Source organism: Bufo gargarizans, chromosome 3 (genome assembly GCF_014858855.1).
Source record: "Bufo gargarizans isolate SCDJY-AF-19 chromosome 3, ASM1485885v1, whole genome shotgun sequence".
Lineage (NCBI taxonomy): Eukaryota > Metazoa > Chordata > Amphibia > Anura > Bufonidae > Bufo > Bufo gargarizans.
Window position 1 is genome coordinate 591,346,508 of NC_058082.1, and position 13,953 is coordinate 591,360,460.

A 13,953-nucleotide genomic window follows, 5' to 3' on the forward strand; every position below is an offset into this window, starting at 1 on the left:
AAGAACAGCTTCATTTAAAAAAAAAAAAATGTCAATTTTAAATTTCTCAGAAATCTCATTGGCAAGGACACCTACATTTTTCCATGGGCCCTGTACAGTATCTCACAAAAGTGAAAACATCCCTCACATATTTGTAAATCTTTTATTCTATCTTTTTCTGGGACAAAATTGAAGATCTGACACTTTGATGCAATGTACAGTGGTCAGTGTACAGCTTGTATAATGCCCTCAAAATAACACAGTCCTTAATGTCTAAACCGCTGGCAACAAAAGTGAGTACACCCCTAAGTGAAAGTGGCCAAAGTGCCAATATTTTGTGTGGCCACCATTATTTCCCAGTACTGCCTTAAGGCTACATGCACACGACAGTGGGAAAAAAACTGGACACACTGACAGTTTTTCATGGCCATGTTGCATCAGTGTGTGCATCCCTTTTCTGTCTGTGTCCGTTTTTAATGTCTGTTTTGCATCAGTTTTTCGTGTCCATTAAAAACAGACATAAAAAATAGATGAATTTGATTGGCAGTTATTTCTAGACCCACCCTTCTGAGAAAACAGGATTGTAGGCCCCCAGCTAAAATAATGTCCTCCATAGTGTCGTATTTTTTTTTTTTTTTTTTTTTTTTTGCTGTCCCCAGTTTTAATAATGTCCCCTATTTAGGCCCCCTGGTAAAATAATGTCCCCCATGGTGTATTTTTTTTATTTATTTTTATCGCCCCCAGTAGGGCTGCACGATATATCGCTAATTAATCGAATCGCGATAATCGGCAAATGCGATATGGCGATTTGGCCGACCCGAAAATGCCGCGATTTATATATGAAGGGGCCCCGCGCACATAACTGGCTTTGTGTGTAAAGTATTTTACTAGTGTGTGAAACAATCTCTCTCCTATTGATAACATGGCCAGCCTCTGTACTCACTTTCACGATGAATGCACTGCAGCGAGCTGGCCGGCCAGCGCGTGACTAACGTCACATAGTAACGCTCCTGCTTCCTGAAGTTGGAGGAGTGTTACTAAGTGCCGACCGGCCAACTCTCTGCAGTGCATTCATCGTGAAAGTGAGTACAGAGGCTGGCCATTTATGTGCGCAGTTTAGGACACATAGGGCCATGAGGGGGACCAGCATAAGATGCTATATGTGTCATAGCACACATCCCCTATAACAGTGCCATCCACAGATCCACCCTATAACAGTGCCATCCACAGATCCACCCTATAACAGTGCGTCACCCACAGATCCCCCCCATAACTGAGCGTCACCCACAGATCCCCCCCATAACAGTGCGTCACCCACAGATCCCCCCCCCCCCCCATAACAGTGCGTCACCCACAGATCCCCCCCCATAACTGAGCGTCACCCACAGATCCCCCCCCATAACTGAGCGTCACCCACAGATCCCCCCCCCATAACTGAGCGTCACCCACAGATCCCCCCCATAACAGTGTCACCCACAGATCCCCCCCATGACTGTGCGTCACCCACAGATCCCCCCTATGACTGCGTCACCCACAGATCCCCCCCATAACTGTGCGTCACCCACAGATCCCCCCCCATAACTGTGCGTCACCCACAGATCCCCCCATAACTGTGTGTCACCCACAGATCCCCCCCCCCCATAACTGTGTGTCACCCACAGATCCCCCCCCCATAACTGTGCGTCACCCACAGATCCCCCCCATAACTGTGTGTCACCCACAGATCCCCCCCCATAACTGTGTGTCACCCACAGATCCCCCCCCATAACTGTGTGTCACCCACAGATCCCCCCCCCATAACTGTGTGTCACCCACAGATCCCCCCCATAACTGTGTGTCACCCACAGATCCCCCCCCATAACTGTGTCACCCACAGATCCCCCCCCATAACTGTGCGTCACCCACAGATCCCCCCCCATAACTGTGCGTCACCCACAGATCCCCCCCCATAACTGTGCGTCACCCACAGATCCCCCCCCATAACTGTGCGTCACCCACAGATCCCCCCATAACTGTGCGTCACCCACAGATCCCCCCATAACTGTGCGTCACCCACAGATCCCCCCCCATGACTGTGCGTCACCCACAGATCCCCCCCCTATGACTGTGCGTCACCCACAGATCCCCCCCCATAACTGTGCGTCACCCACAGATCCCCCCCCCATAACTGTGCGTCACCCACAGATCCCCCCCCATAACTGTGCGTCACCCACAGATCACCCCCCCATAACTGTGCGTCACCCACAGATCCCCCCCATAACTGTGCGTCACCCACAGATCCCCCCCATAACTGTGCGTCACCCACAGATCCCCCCCATAACTGTGCGTCACCCACAGATCCCCCCCCCATAACTGTGTGTCACCCACAGATCCCCCCCCATAACTGTGCGTCACCCACAGATCCCCCCCATAACTGTGCGTCACCCACAGATCCCCCCCATAACTGTGCGTCACCCACAGATCCCCCCCCCCCCCATAACTGTCATACCCAGCCGCGTCAGCGGCTCATATGGGAAAATTCAAGCAAATAGACCTCTAGCACAATTCCTTTAAAATATCGCATCGCATATCGTTATCGCAGTTTTTAGGGCCCTAATCGCAATCGCACAAAATTCCCATATCGTGCAGCCCTAGCCCCCAACTTTAATGATGCCCCCAATGTAGGGCCCCATCTTAAATAATTTCCCCAATGGTTTAAATAATGCCCCACCCTTATCCACTTGCTCGCGCTGCAGCAGTCTCCTCTCTTCACTGAACAGGACCTGCCGAAGGTCCTGCGACGTGCGCAATTACATCACTGAGCACTCCCACGTGGTTACGTCACCGTGCATATCGCTTGTCCTGCTCAATGAAGAGACTGCCGCAGTGCGAGCAAGTGGATGAGGTGAGGTTTTTTTTAACCCCTAAATAGCCATGTAAAGTGTACCCGTTTTTAACGGCCGTTAGACAGGTGCACTCCTGTCAATCGGCTGTTAAAAACTCTCCCATTGATTTCAGTGGGGTCCGTCTGTCCTATTTTTGGACGGACGCTATTCACTGGCCGTTAAAAGAAGGGCCATGTGAATAGCCCCATAGACTTTCATTGGTGCCTAAAATGGCCATGTGACGGCCGTTACTTAAACAGCTGTCACATAGCCATTATTCGCTGTCATGTGCATGAGGCCCAACTCTCTTGGGCATGGAGGTCTCTAGAACTTCACAGGTGGCCACTGGAATCCTCTTCCCTCCTCCATGACGACATCACGGAGCTGGTGGATGTTAGAGACCTTGTGCTCCTCCACCTTCCATTTAAGGATGCCCCACAGATGCTCAATAGGGTTTAGGTCTGGAGACATGTTTGGCCAGTCTAAGGCCCCTTGCAGACGAGCGTGTCCGGATACGTCCCGGTGCATTGCAGCAAACCCGCGCGAGTAGGTATGCAATTGCAGTCAGTTTTGACTGCGATTGCGTTCCGTTCAGTTTTTATTGCGTGGGTGCAATGCGCTTAGCACGTGCGTGATAAAAAACTGAATGTGGTACCCAGACCCGAACTTCTTCACAGAAGTTCAGGTTTGGGTTCAAGGTTGTGTAGATTGTATTATTTTCCCTTTATAACATGGTTATAAGCGAAAATAATAGCATTCTGAATACAGAATGCCTAGTACAATAGCGCTGGAGGGGTTAAAACATTTTTTTTTTAACTCCCCTTAATCCATTTGTTCGCGCAGACGGCATCTCTTCTGTCTTCATCTGTGAGGAAAAGGACCTTTGACGTCACTAGGCTCATAACATGATCCATCACCATGGTGATGGATCATGTGACGGACCATGTGATGAGCGTAGTGACATCATCAAAAGGTCCTATTCCTCACAAAAGACAGAAGAGATGCCAATCAAGTGGATTAAGGTGAGTTCAATTTTTTAACCCCTCCAGCCCTATTGTACTATGCATTCTGTATTCAGAATGCTATTATTTTCCCTTATAATCATGTTATAAGGGAAAATAATAATGATCGCGCACCCATCCCGATTGTCACCTAGCAACCGCACCGCATCCGCACTTGCTTGCGATTTTCATGCAACCCCATTCATTTCTTTGGGGCCAGCGTTACGTGAAAACCCCCACAAAGAGGAGCATGCTGCGATTTTCACGCAACACACAAGTGATGCGTGAAAATCACTGCTCATGTGCACAGCCCCATAGAAATGAATGGGTCCGGATTCAGTGTGGGTGCAATGCGTTCAACTCACGCATTGCACCCGCGCGGAAATCTCGCCCGTGTGAAAGGGGCCTAACACCTTTATCTTCAGTTTCTTTAGCAAGGCAGTGGTGGTCTTGGAGGTGTTTGGGGTCATTATCATGTTGGAATGCTGCCCTGCAGCCCAGTTTCTGAAGGGAGGGGATCATGCTCTGCTTCAGTATGTCACAGGACATGTAGGTATTCATGGTTCCCTCAATGATTTGTAGCTCCCCACAGCCGGCAGCCCTTATGCAGCCCCTAAACCATGACACTCCCACCATTTATGCGTGACTGTAGGCAGGACACACTTGTCTTTGTGCTCCTCACCTGGTGGCCACCGCAGACGCCTGACACCATCTGAATCAAATCAGTTTCTCTTGGTCTCATCAGACCACAGGACAGGGTTCCAATAATCCATGTCCTTAGGGTCCATTTTGGTGTTCCGCATCCGTTCCGATTAAAAACGGAACGTTATGCGGATCCATTCATTTTCAATGGAATCCGCAAATAATCGGACAGCACTCATGGTGCTCTCTGATTCCGTTCCGTGGGTTCTGTTTATTCGGATCCAGGAAAAAATATATACCCTGTCCTACTATTTGTCCGATTTTTGCGTTCCGTCATGCCATTCTAGTCAATGGATCCGTCAAAAATGCGGAAGACATGCTAAAAGCATCCTCATGTCATCCAGATTTTCGGATCCGCAAAAAACAGGAACGTTTATCTGGAAAGATAAAAATACTGACGTGTGAATGGACCCTTAGTCTGCTTGTCTTCAGCAAACTGTTTGCCGGCTTCCTTCTGGGAGGACAGCCATGCAGACCAATGTGATGCAGTGTGCGGCGTATGGGCTGAGAACTGACGGGCGGACCCCCCACCCCTCTAACCTCTGCAGCAATGCTGGCAGCACTGATGCAACCTCTGGTGGTGACGCTGAGCACGTGCACTAAACTTTTGGTCGACCATGGCAAGGTCTGTTCTGAGAGGAACCCGTCTTCTTAAACCGCTGTATGGTCTTGGCCACGGCGCTGCAGCTCAGCTTCAGGGTGTTGGCGATCTTCTCACAGCCTCGGCCATCTTTTTTTCAGATCCTCAGAGTTCTTTGCCTTGAAGAACCATGTTGTACTTCCAGTGACCAGTATGAGAGAGTGCGAGAGCGATAACACCAAATGTAACACACCTGCTCCCCATTTACACCTGAGACCCTGTAACACTAACGAGTCACATGACACCGGGGAGAGAAAATGGCTAATTGGGCACAGTTTGGCCATTTTCACTTAGGGGTGTACTCACTTCTGTAGCCAGCGGTTTAGACATTAAGAACTGTGTGTTAAGTTATTTTGAGGACGCACCAAATGTACACTGTTATACAAGCTGTGCACCGACTACTGTACATTGTATCAAAGTGTCATCTCTTCAGTGTTGTCCCAGGAAAAGATAGAATAAAAGATTTACAAAAATGTGAGGGGTGGACTGACATTTGTGAGATACTGTGTGTACGCCCATGTTTGCTGCCTAATCTAGCCCATCCTTTGACAGGAGCCATTGTCATGATATGATCAATGCCATTTACTTCACCAGTTAGAAGTGGTTTTAATGTTGTGGTTGATCTGTGTATATCCTATTACAAAAATATGTATTTTTTAAATAAAATAATTTGATTTAAATGGAAATTCTTTAAAAGTTTGTTGTTAAAATGAGTTGGTCACCTAATTGCAGGGAAGAGTGTATAGACCTGATGTAATGCCAATTTTGACAATTTTTCTAACTTTTAGGCAAAATAAAATACTCCTGGTTTTCTGAAGTTAATGTGAATTCCCCTCCTCCTCTCAACTAAAGTCCAGAATTCTGTGCTCATTCATTTATGATATTGGTAAAGTTGTCAGACTTGAGCTTTTCTGATACCGAGCTCCCAACACCTCCTGTATAACCATAGTTTAAAGGGGTTCTCTGGCCAATTTCTTTAAAAGGCTCAGAACGGCGTAAAACTCACTCCATCGATCCCCAGTTGCGGCTACTCGCCAGGTTCCTGCTGGTCTCTGCTTCCTGGCGTTTCTGAACAGAGGAAATGCCCTCAGCCAATCACTGACCACAGCAGTGACCCGCCTCACCCAGTGATTGGCTGAGCAGCCATTTCCTGTGTGTCAAGAAGCAGAGACCAGCAGTAACCTGGTAAAGACTGGAACAGGAGCACTGGAGGAGTATCACCTCTGCCACTTAAAGGTGTTGTCCCACAAGAAATATTTTGCAGTTTTCAAACCAGCACCTGGATCTGAACCCCCCCTTTTTTTTCTTTTTTTTTTATTGTAAGTGGACACACACTCAGTTTCATCCTTCAACTGTTTCCCAAGCTGTAATAGGGAGAGAGCTGCAGCAGAAAGGACACACCTCTGAGCTTCCAGCTTGATATAAATTTAGAAGAGTAATGAATGGTGAGATCTCTGGATCCATGTGAGGTACAGGGCTGGTTCTAGCTTTGTTATAAATTGTAATGTACTAGATGTCTGATTTTAATTATTTCTGTACATTATTTGTGGGAGAACCCCTTTAAACCTGGAGCTGCCACCAGGGCGAGCTTAATGCATAGTTTGTGATTATTCAAAAGGGGGTTATCCAACCCGTCACACGGATTAAAACAGCTGGCGTCGACAGCCAATACCAGGTGGGGACTAGCAGATTTCCAACCTGCCCAGGCATATGGTTACATAGGGGATCCCGCTCCCTAACTCTGTGGTACACCCGTAGAAGCCGCAGCAATGAAGGACATTATACAGTAGTATGGACCAGTTTACATGAGATCTGCACTGGCGCATGCATGAGCTTCAGAGCAGCAAGGATGCCTGCGCCTGGCCCTGTCAGTCTCACGGAAGGGGGCAGGGAGAGGTGGAGAAGTGCTCTCAGGGGCTAGGCCACCCCCTTTGCTGCTTCGAGCCCCTTGTTCATATATAACTAGTAAGAAATTCTCTGCATCAGTAATACAGATTGCAGAGAAAAAGAATCAACCCTACCAGCTGGTATGCCTGATTTAATAGGATTGATGATTGTGAAGGATATCTGTGTAATGCTATTTGAAGAGTAAGTCTGTGTAGTAGCTGCTTGTATTCCCCATATGATGATAATTCTGGAGTATACGTTCATAAAACTAGTGTTCCATTCCTCTATCATTCATGATAGAGATTTATGTATGGTCTGCAGTGAAGGTCCATCTGGGTGTTATCAGTTGTGGGTGTGTTCCTGCATAGTCCAACTCTATCCAGTCATTCTTGCAAGTGGGGGGGGCAAGGACACACCCATTAACTGGTAACACCCAGGTAATTGATTCATAAACTTCTAGTAGGCATTATAGAGAAGTGGTCTTTACCTCTTTTGTCCTTGTTCTCTATGCTTTTCTCAGCTACATAGCCACTGCTGCTGTGGATTCTGCCTCCAGTGCTTGCAGGCTGGGTACAGTTTCTACACTTCAGAACTGTGGGGGGTAGTTCTTAGGGGCAGCTACGCCAAAATTCTGTTGAATTTCTACTGGCAGATGCGTCCTTTCTGTCACCTATTCTTAAAAGGGAACCTGTCACCTCCAAAACACACACAAAACCGACATAATTACCTTACACTAGCCCCCAGTGTATTCACAATGATGATTTCTCATACTTTTTTTTTCATTGGGAGACACAGACCATGGGTATAGCTTAGAGGTATTAGTAGGAGGGACACTATGCAAATATAAAATAGCTCCTCCTCCTCGGGCTATACCCCCCGGCTCCACCAGGAGGAAGTCAGTCTTTGCTTAGTGTCCGGTGAAGGAGGATGACACTCCTTTTTGTTATTTTCTTTTAGATGGGGGACGCAGGTCGGCATGGCGCCTTCCTGGCCCCCCATGGAGTGCCCGCTGCCTGGCTGCCTCCATTACCCCCCTCCTTCCTCCCTAGGGGGCCGCCTGGGTGAACAAAACTGGGGAATTGTGTGTATCTGTCTGGGGTGCTGGGGCAGGAGGACTCGCATCTGGAGGCACTTTAATACGGGCATCTTCCCTGCTGGGACCGGCTCCCCTTTTTTTCTCATATGCGGCATGTCTGTTCAGAGCGGCACTGGTATCTGCGCCGCTATCCACCATTCATCAGCAACAACCAGCGGCGGGGGCCTCCTCCGACACCACTGCAGGGGGTACCATCTACTCATTAACCCCCGCTTTGCCGCGTTCAGCGATGGGGGCCGTTTTTACATATAGCAGGCAGTGGAGCGCGCGCTTTTTTCGTGCCTCTGACGTGTCCTGGGGGCGGAGCCTAACGCTTTGCTCCGGCTCCTTCCTCCACCTGCTGTAAAGCTCCTCACGCTGTGTGGCTGCTCCCTGCTCCTTCTCTGGTATTATTCTCGGTGCCGTTGCTTAGGTGGTAGGAGTTTTCTCTTTTTATGTGGTTGCCATCATGCCAAAACCTAAGGCTACTTTCACACTAGCGTTCGATCGGATCCGTTCTGAACGGATCCGCTCATATTAATGCAGACGGTGGCTCCGTTCAGAACGGATCCGTCTGCATTATAACTTAGAAAATTTTTCTAAGTGTGAAAGTAGCCTGAGCGGATCCGTTCAGACTTTACATTGAAAGTCAATGGGGGACGGATCCGCTTGAAGATTGAGCCATATGGTGTCATCTTCAAGCGGATCCGTCCCCATTGACTTACATTGTAAGTCGGAACGGATCCGCTCGCCGCCAGGCGGACACCCGAACGCTGCTTGCTGGCTGAGCGCTGGCAGGCTGATGCATTCTCAGTGGATCCGCCTCCACTGAGAATGCATTAGGGCCAGACGGCTGCGTTCAGGGCCGCTTGTGAGCTCCTTCAAACGGAGCTCACGAGCGGACACCTGAACGCAGGTGTGAAAGGAGCCTAAGTCTGCTAAGACCTCTTCTCAAACCCCAAAGTACCACTTTGTTTCTGGTACCTGTGTCTCCTGCCCTGCCCCTAGACAGGATCACCTTTCTCCCCCTGTCTGTTCTTACCCAGCCCCAACTTGATGAGTTTATCTCTGCCGCTACTGGGGGCAAGAGTACTCATCTCCCACAACCTAGGACCAAACGCCCCTTTCGGACCAGGTCTTCCGGTTCCAGTCCTTTCGACGCTTATCTTCTAGCAGGACGTCGTCTGCTTCCTCCGCTGGGGGGGGTCACAAGACTCCCGCAAGAAGCCCTCCTTCAAGCCCCAGCTTTCCTGGTGCCTGAGGGCGCAGTCGGCCCGCCCTGCTGCTCCCGAACAGTCTTCTGCATGAAGGGACTCCCCCACCCCTCGTGGTGGGGGGCCGCCTGCTCTTTTATCAGCAGGTTTGGAGGGCTCATGTTCAGGACGCTTGGGCTCTGGAAATTGTAACATCGGGTTACAAGATAGTTTGCGTCCAGGCCGCCAGAACGTTTTTCCCCTTCTCACGGTCCGGGGGATCCGACCTGAGCCTCGGACCTCCTGAGGGCAGTTTCCTCTCTTCTGGACCGGGGTGTTATTACCCCAGTTCCCCCAGGGGAACAGGGCACAGGTTTCTATTCAAACCTGTTCGTGGTCCCAAAGAAGGAAGGGTTGGTGCGTCCGATCCTGGACCTAAAACTGCTCAACAAGTTTTTGCGGGTGCGGAGGTTTAGAATGGAATCCCTCCGCTCCGTTATTGTTTCTCCTCTTCCAGGGGAGTTCTTCGCGTCCGTGGACATCCAGGACGCCTATCTGCATGTCCCGATTGCAGAATCTGACCAAAGATTCCTGCGCTTCGCCATAGGTGGTCGAGACTATCAGTTTGTCGCCCTTCCGTTCGGGTTAGCGACCACCCCTCGGGTCTTTACCAAGATCCTGGCACTGCTCATGGCGCTTCTTCGTACCAGGGGCATTCCTTTGCTGCACTATCTGGATGATATCCTAATAAAGGCCCCCCTCTCTTCCGCAGGCCAAGAACAGCGTCAGAATCGCTGTTCAGACTCTGGAACAGTTCGGCTGGCTGATAAATTTCCCAAAGTCCGCTCTCCTTCCCGGGGATGATTTTGGACACCTCGTCCGCGAGAGTATTCCTGCCAGTCTCCAAGTCCTCCCAGATCCAGGGGGCAGTGTCGCATCTGCTGCACTCCCCGTGCCTCTCCATACGGGAGTGCATGCGGGTCCTGGGTCTTATGGTAGCCTCTTTGGAGGCTGTTCCATATGCCCAGTTTCACACTCGTTTGTTGCAACAGGAGATCCTTTCCCTCTGGGACAAGACCTCTCGGGGTCTGGACGATCGCATCCGCTTGTCTCAGCGGGTTCGGGCAGCTCTCCCTTGGTGGCTTGGAGATCCTTCCTCCCGTTCTCCTGGACGATTGTCACCACCGATGCCAGTCTCCTGGGTTAGGGCGGCGTTCTCCAGTCTCGCACGGTTCAGGGGGTTTGGTCGTCGGCGGCATCTCTCCTTCCGATCAACATTCTGGAGCTGAGGGCGATTTTCCACTCCCTCTCCCATTGGACTCCTCTCCTTGCAGGCCTCCCGGTGAGGATTCAATCTGACAATGCCACGGCTGTGGTTTCATTAACCATCCGGGCGGGACCCGCAGCCGGATGGTGATGCAGGAGGTGACGAGAATTCTGACGTGGGCGGAGTCGCATGTTCCGGTGTTGTCAGCAGTTTACATTCCAGGAGTGGACAACTGGACAGCGGACTTTCTAAGCCGCAACAAGGTGGATCCAGGCGAGTGGTCTCTGATTCCAGATGTATTCGAAGAAATCTTCCACAGATGGGGCCGTCTGGATGTGGACTTGATGGCGTCCAGGCTCAATAACAAGCTCCCGGGATCCGAAGGCGTACGGGGTGGACGCGCTGGTGTCTCCATGGCAGGACTTCAGCTTCCTCTACTACCGAAGGTTCTACGAAAGATCGAGGCGGAAGGGATTCCGACCGTTCTCATCGCCCCAGAGTGGCCTCGCCGCGCATGGTTCTCAGACGTGGCTCGGATGCTGGCGGACGCCCCATGGCCTCTTCCCAACAGAAAGGATCTACTGTCTCAGGGCCCGCTCTTCCACCAGAATTTGCGGTCTCTTCGTTTAACGGCGTGGCTGTTGAAACCGCCATCCTGAAGAAGAGGGGGTTCTTGAATTCAGTGATTAGAACCATGATCAGTGCGAGGAATCCGGTTCCCTCCCCTTCGTTTTTCCATCCCGATGGTGCTGTCGTTGAGTTCCCTGAAAGGTCAGGTTTCGGCGCTGGCCGTCTTTTTTCAGAAGTCCCTTGCTCTTTTGGGTCCTGTGAAGTCTTTTCTTCAGGGGGTGGCACATTCGGTTCCCCCTTTGCCTCCTTGGGATCTCAATTTGGTCCTGCGTGCTCTGCAGTCGGCCCCCTTCGAGCCTCTGAGAGAGGTCTCCCTAACTTGTCTCACCTGGAAAGTGGTCTTCCTTCTGGCTATAACTTCCATCAGACGGGTGTCTGAGCTGGCCGCTCTTTCCTGCCAGGAGCCTTTTCTGTTTTTTCACCAGAATAAGGTTGTGCTCCGTCCGGTTCCCTCCTTTTTGCCCAAGGTGGTCTCTCCCTTCCACCTTAACGAGGATCTTGTCCTGCCCTCCTTTTGCCCTTATCCAGGGAATGTAGAGTGCATTCCTTGGGGTTTGCCGGAGGTCGTACGAGCCCTGAAGGTATATCTCGCGGCTACCGCTTCCGTCCGCCGTTCAGATTCCCTCTTTGTGATTCCCGAGGGACCTCGTAAGAGTGTGTCGCGATAGATCTGCTCGGCTATTTTCGCGGCTTATCGCGCTCGTGGTTACCGCTCACTCCACTAGGGCAGTGGGGGCTTCCTGGGCAAGGCGCAATCGTGCCTCTGCGTCTCAGCTGTGTAAGGCAGACACCTGGTCGTCCTTACATACCTTTACGAAGTTTTATCAGTTGCATTCACTGGCTTCGGCTGTCTTTGGCCGCAGGGTTTTTACAGGCTGTGGTCCCTGTTTGACAGTTGGACGTTCCTCCTGGCGGTGATGATATTTTTTCCCACCCCATGGACTGCTTTAGGACGTCCCATGGTCTGTGTCCCCCAATGGAAAAAAGTACGAGAAAAGGAGATTTTTCGTGAAACTCACCTGTAAAATCTTTTTCTCGACTTTTCTATTGGGGGGGGGGACACAGCTCCCACCCATTCTGCCTGTTGCACGAGGGGTTTTCAGTTCAGTTTGTTTGTGGTTGGACCTCATGGGCTTTGGTCCGATGGCTTCCATTACTTTTTCTTGTATCCTTCTCCTACTGCTTTTGCAACGCCTGAGTTTCTCCTGGTGGAGTCAGGGGGTATAGCCCGAGGAGGAGCTCTTTTGTATTTGCATAGTGTCCCTCCTACTAATACCTCTACGCTATACCCATGGTCTGTGTCCCCCAATGGAAAAGTCAAGAAAAAGATTTTACAGGTGAGTTTCACAAATTTCCGTTTTGTATCGGCTGCTACATACTGTAAAAAAAAAAACGCATTTTTAAATCACCCTTCCCACTATCTTCAGAGTCATCTTGAAGTCAAGGAGGCAACGGCCTCCTTGCTTCAAGTAAAAATAAGCCCTCCCCTTACCCGTTCTCTTCACTTTTGCGCGATCCCAGCCGCTAGGCAGGATGTCAGTCTCACGCATGTCCGGTGCGCTCCATGTTACTCACGCAGTCAGCCGGCAGCTTTGTTCTCACTGCACATGCGCTGGCCATTTAAAGTGTGTGCGCGCGCCCCCAGCGTTTCTTGGCTGCAGCGTCATCCCTGGCTTCAGGCGCAGGAGAACGAATGCCAGTGGTCGCGCTTCGCCCCCGAAATCACCAGCATCAGATATTACACTATTTTAGGTACATTATCCAGGGGCACAAATATTATATTACCTCAAAAGAAATGCCGGGCGCGCACATTTGAAATGGCCGGCGCATGTGCCGTGAGAACAAAGCTGCCGGAGACTAGATTGCGCAGTAACATGGAGCGCATCGGGCATGCGTGAGACTTGCGCGATCCCAGCCTCTAGGCAAGATGTCAAAGTGAAGAGGACGGGTAAGGGACAGGCTTATTTTTACTTGAAGGAAGGAGGCCGTTGCTGCCAAGCTGACACTGAAGATAGCGAGAAGGGTGATTAAATTAAAAATGTGTTTTTTTTTTTAGAGTATGCAGCAATTGATGAAAGAATTAAAAACATCATTGTGAACACACTGGGGGCTACTGTAAGGTAATGATGTCGGTTTTTTGTGTGTTTTGGTGGTGACAGGTTCCCTTTAACAAAGGGAGACAGCTCTAAGGATCGCTGAAGGCGGCAGCTTAAAGCCACGGCTGCACCGTCTTGGTGCTACCTCCAATTGAAATTAATTGGCAGCAGAAAGGACGTGGCCCCCAGTGAGTTTTTGGTGCAGCTGTAGTGTCTAGTCCTACATTAAATTTATCATTCAGTCTGTGCCATAGTGATAAAAGTGGTCAGATCTAGACAGTCTGTGCTCAAAATCTATACAAAGAAGAAGTTGAAGAGCCTGGACAGGAAGTAGAATATGAGGAGCAACGTCATAAAATTCTATGCAGAGAACCTTACACCCATTTTTTATAACAAAAAAACAAACAAAAAAAACCTTAATTAAATGTTCACATATAGGCTGTTAATATGCAATAAAGTTTTTCACTTGGGTCCCTTTAACTGCAGTGAGGGGGGATGGGAAAAAAAAAAAAAACAACACATTAAATATAAAGGAGGTCTCACGTCTGTACCAGGGGGTAAATGCATTAAGGTTCACCAATTGTCTTCTGTAGAAGAGCCATAAATTTTGACGCAAAGA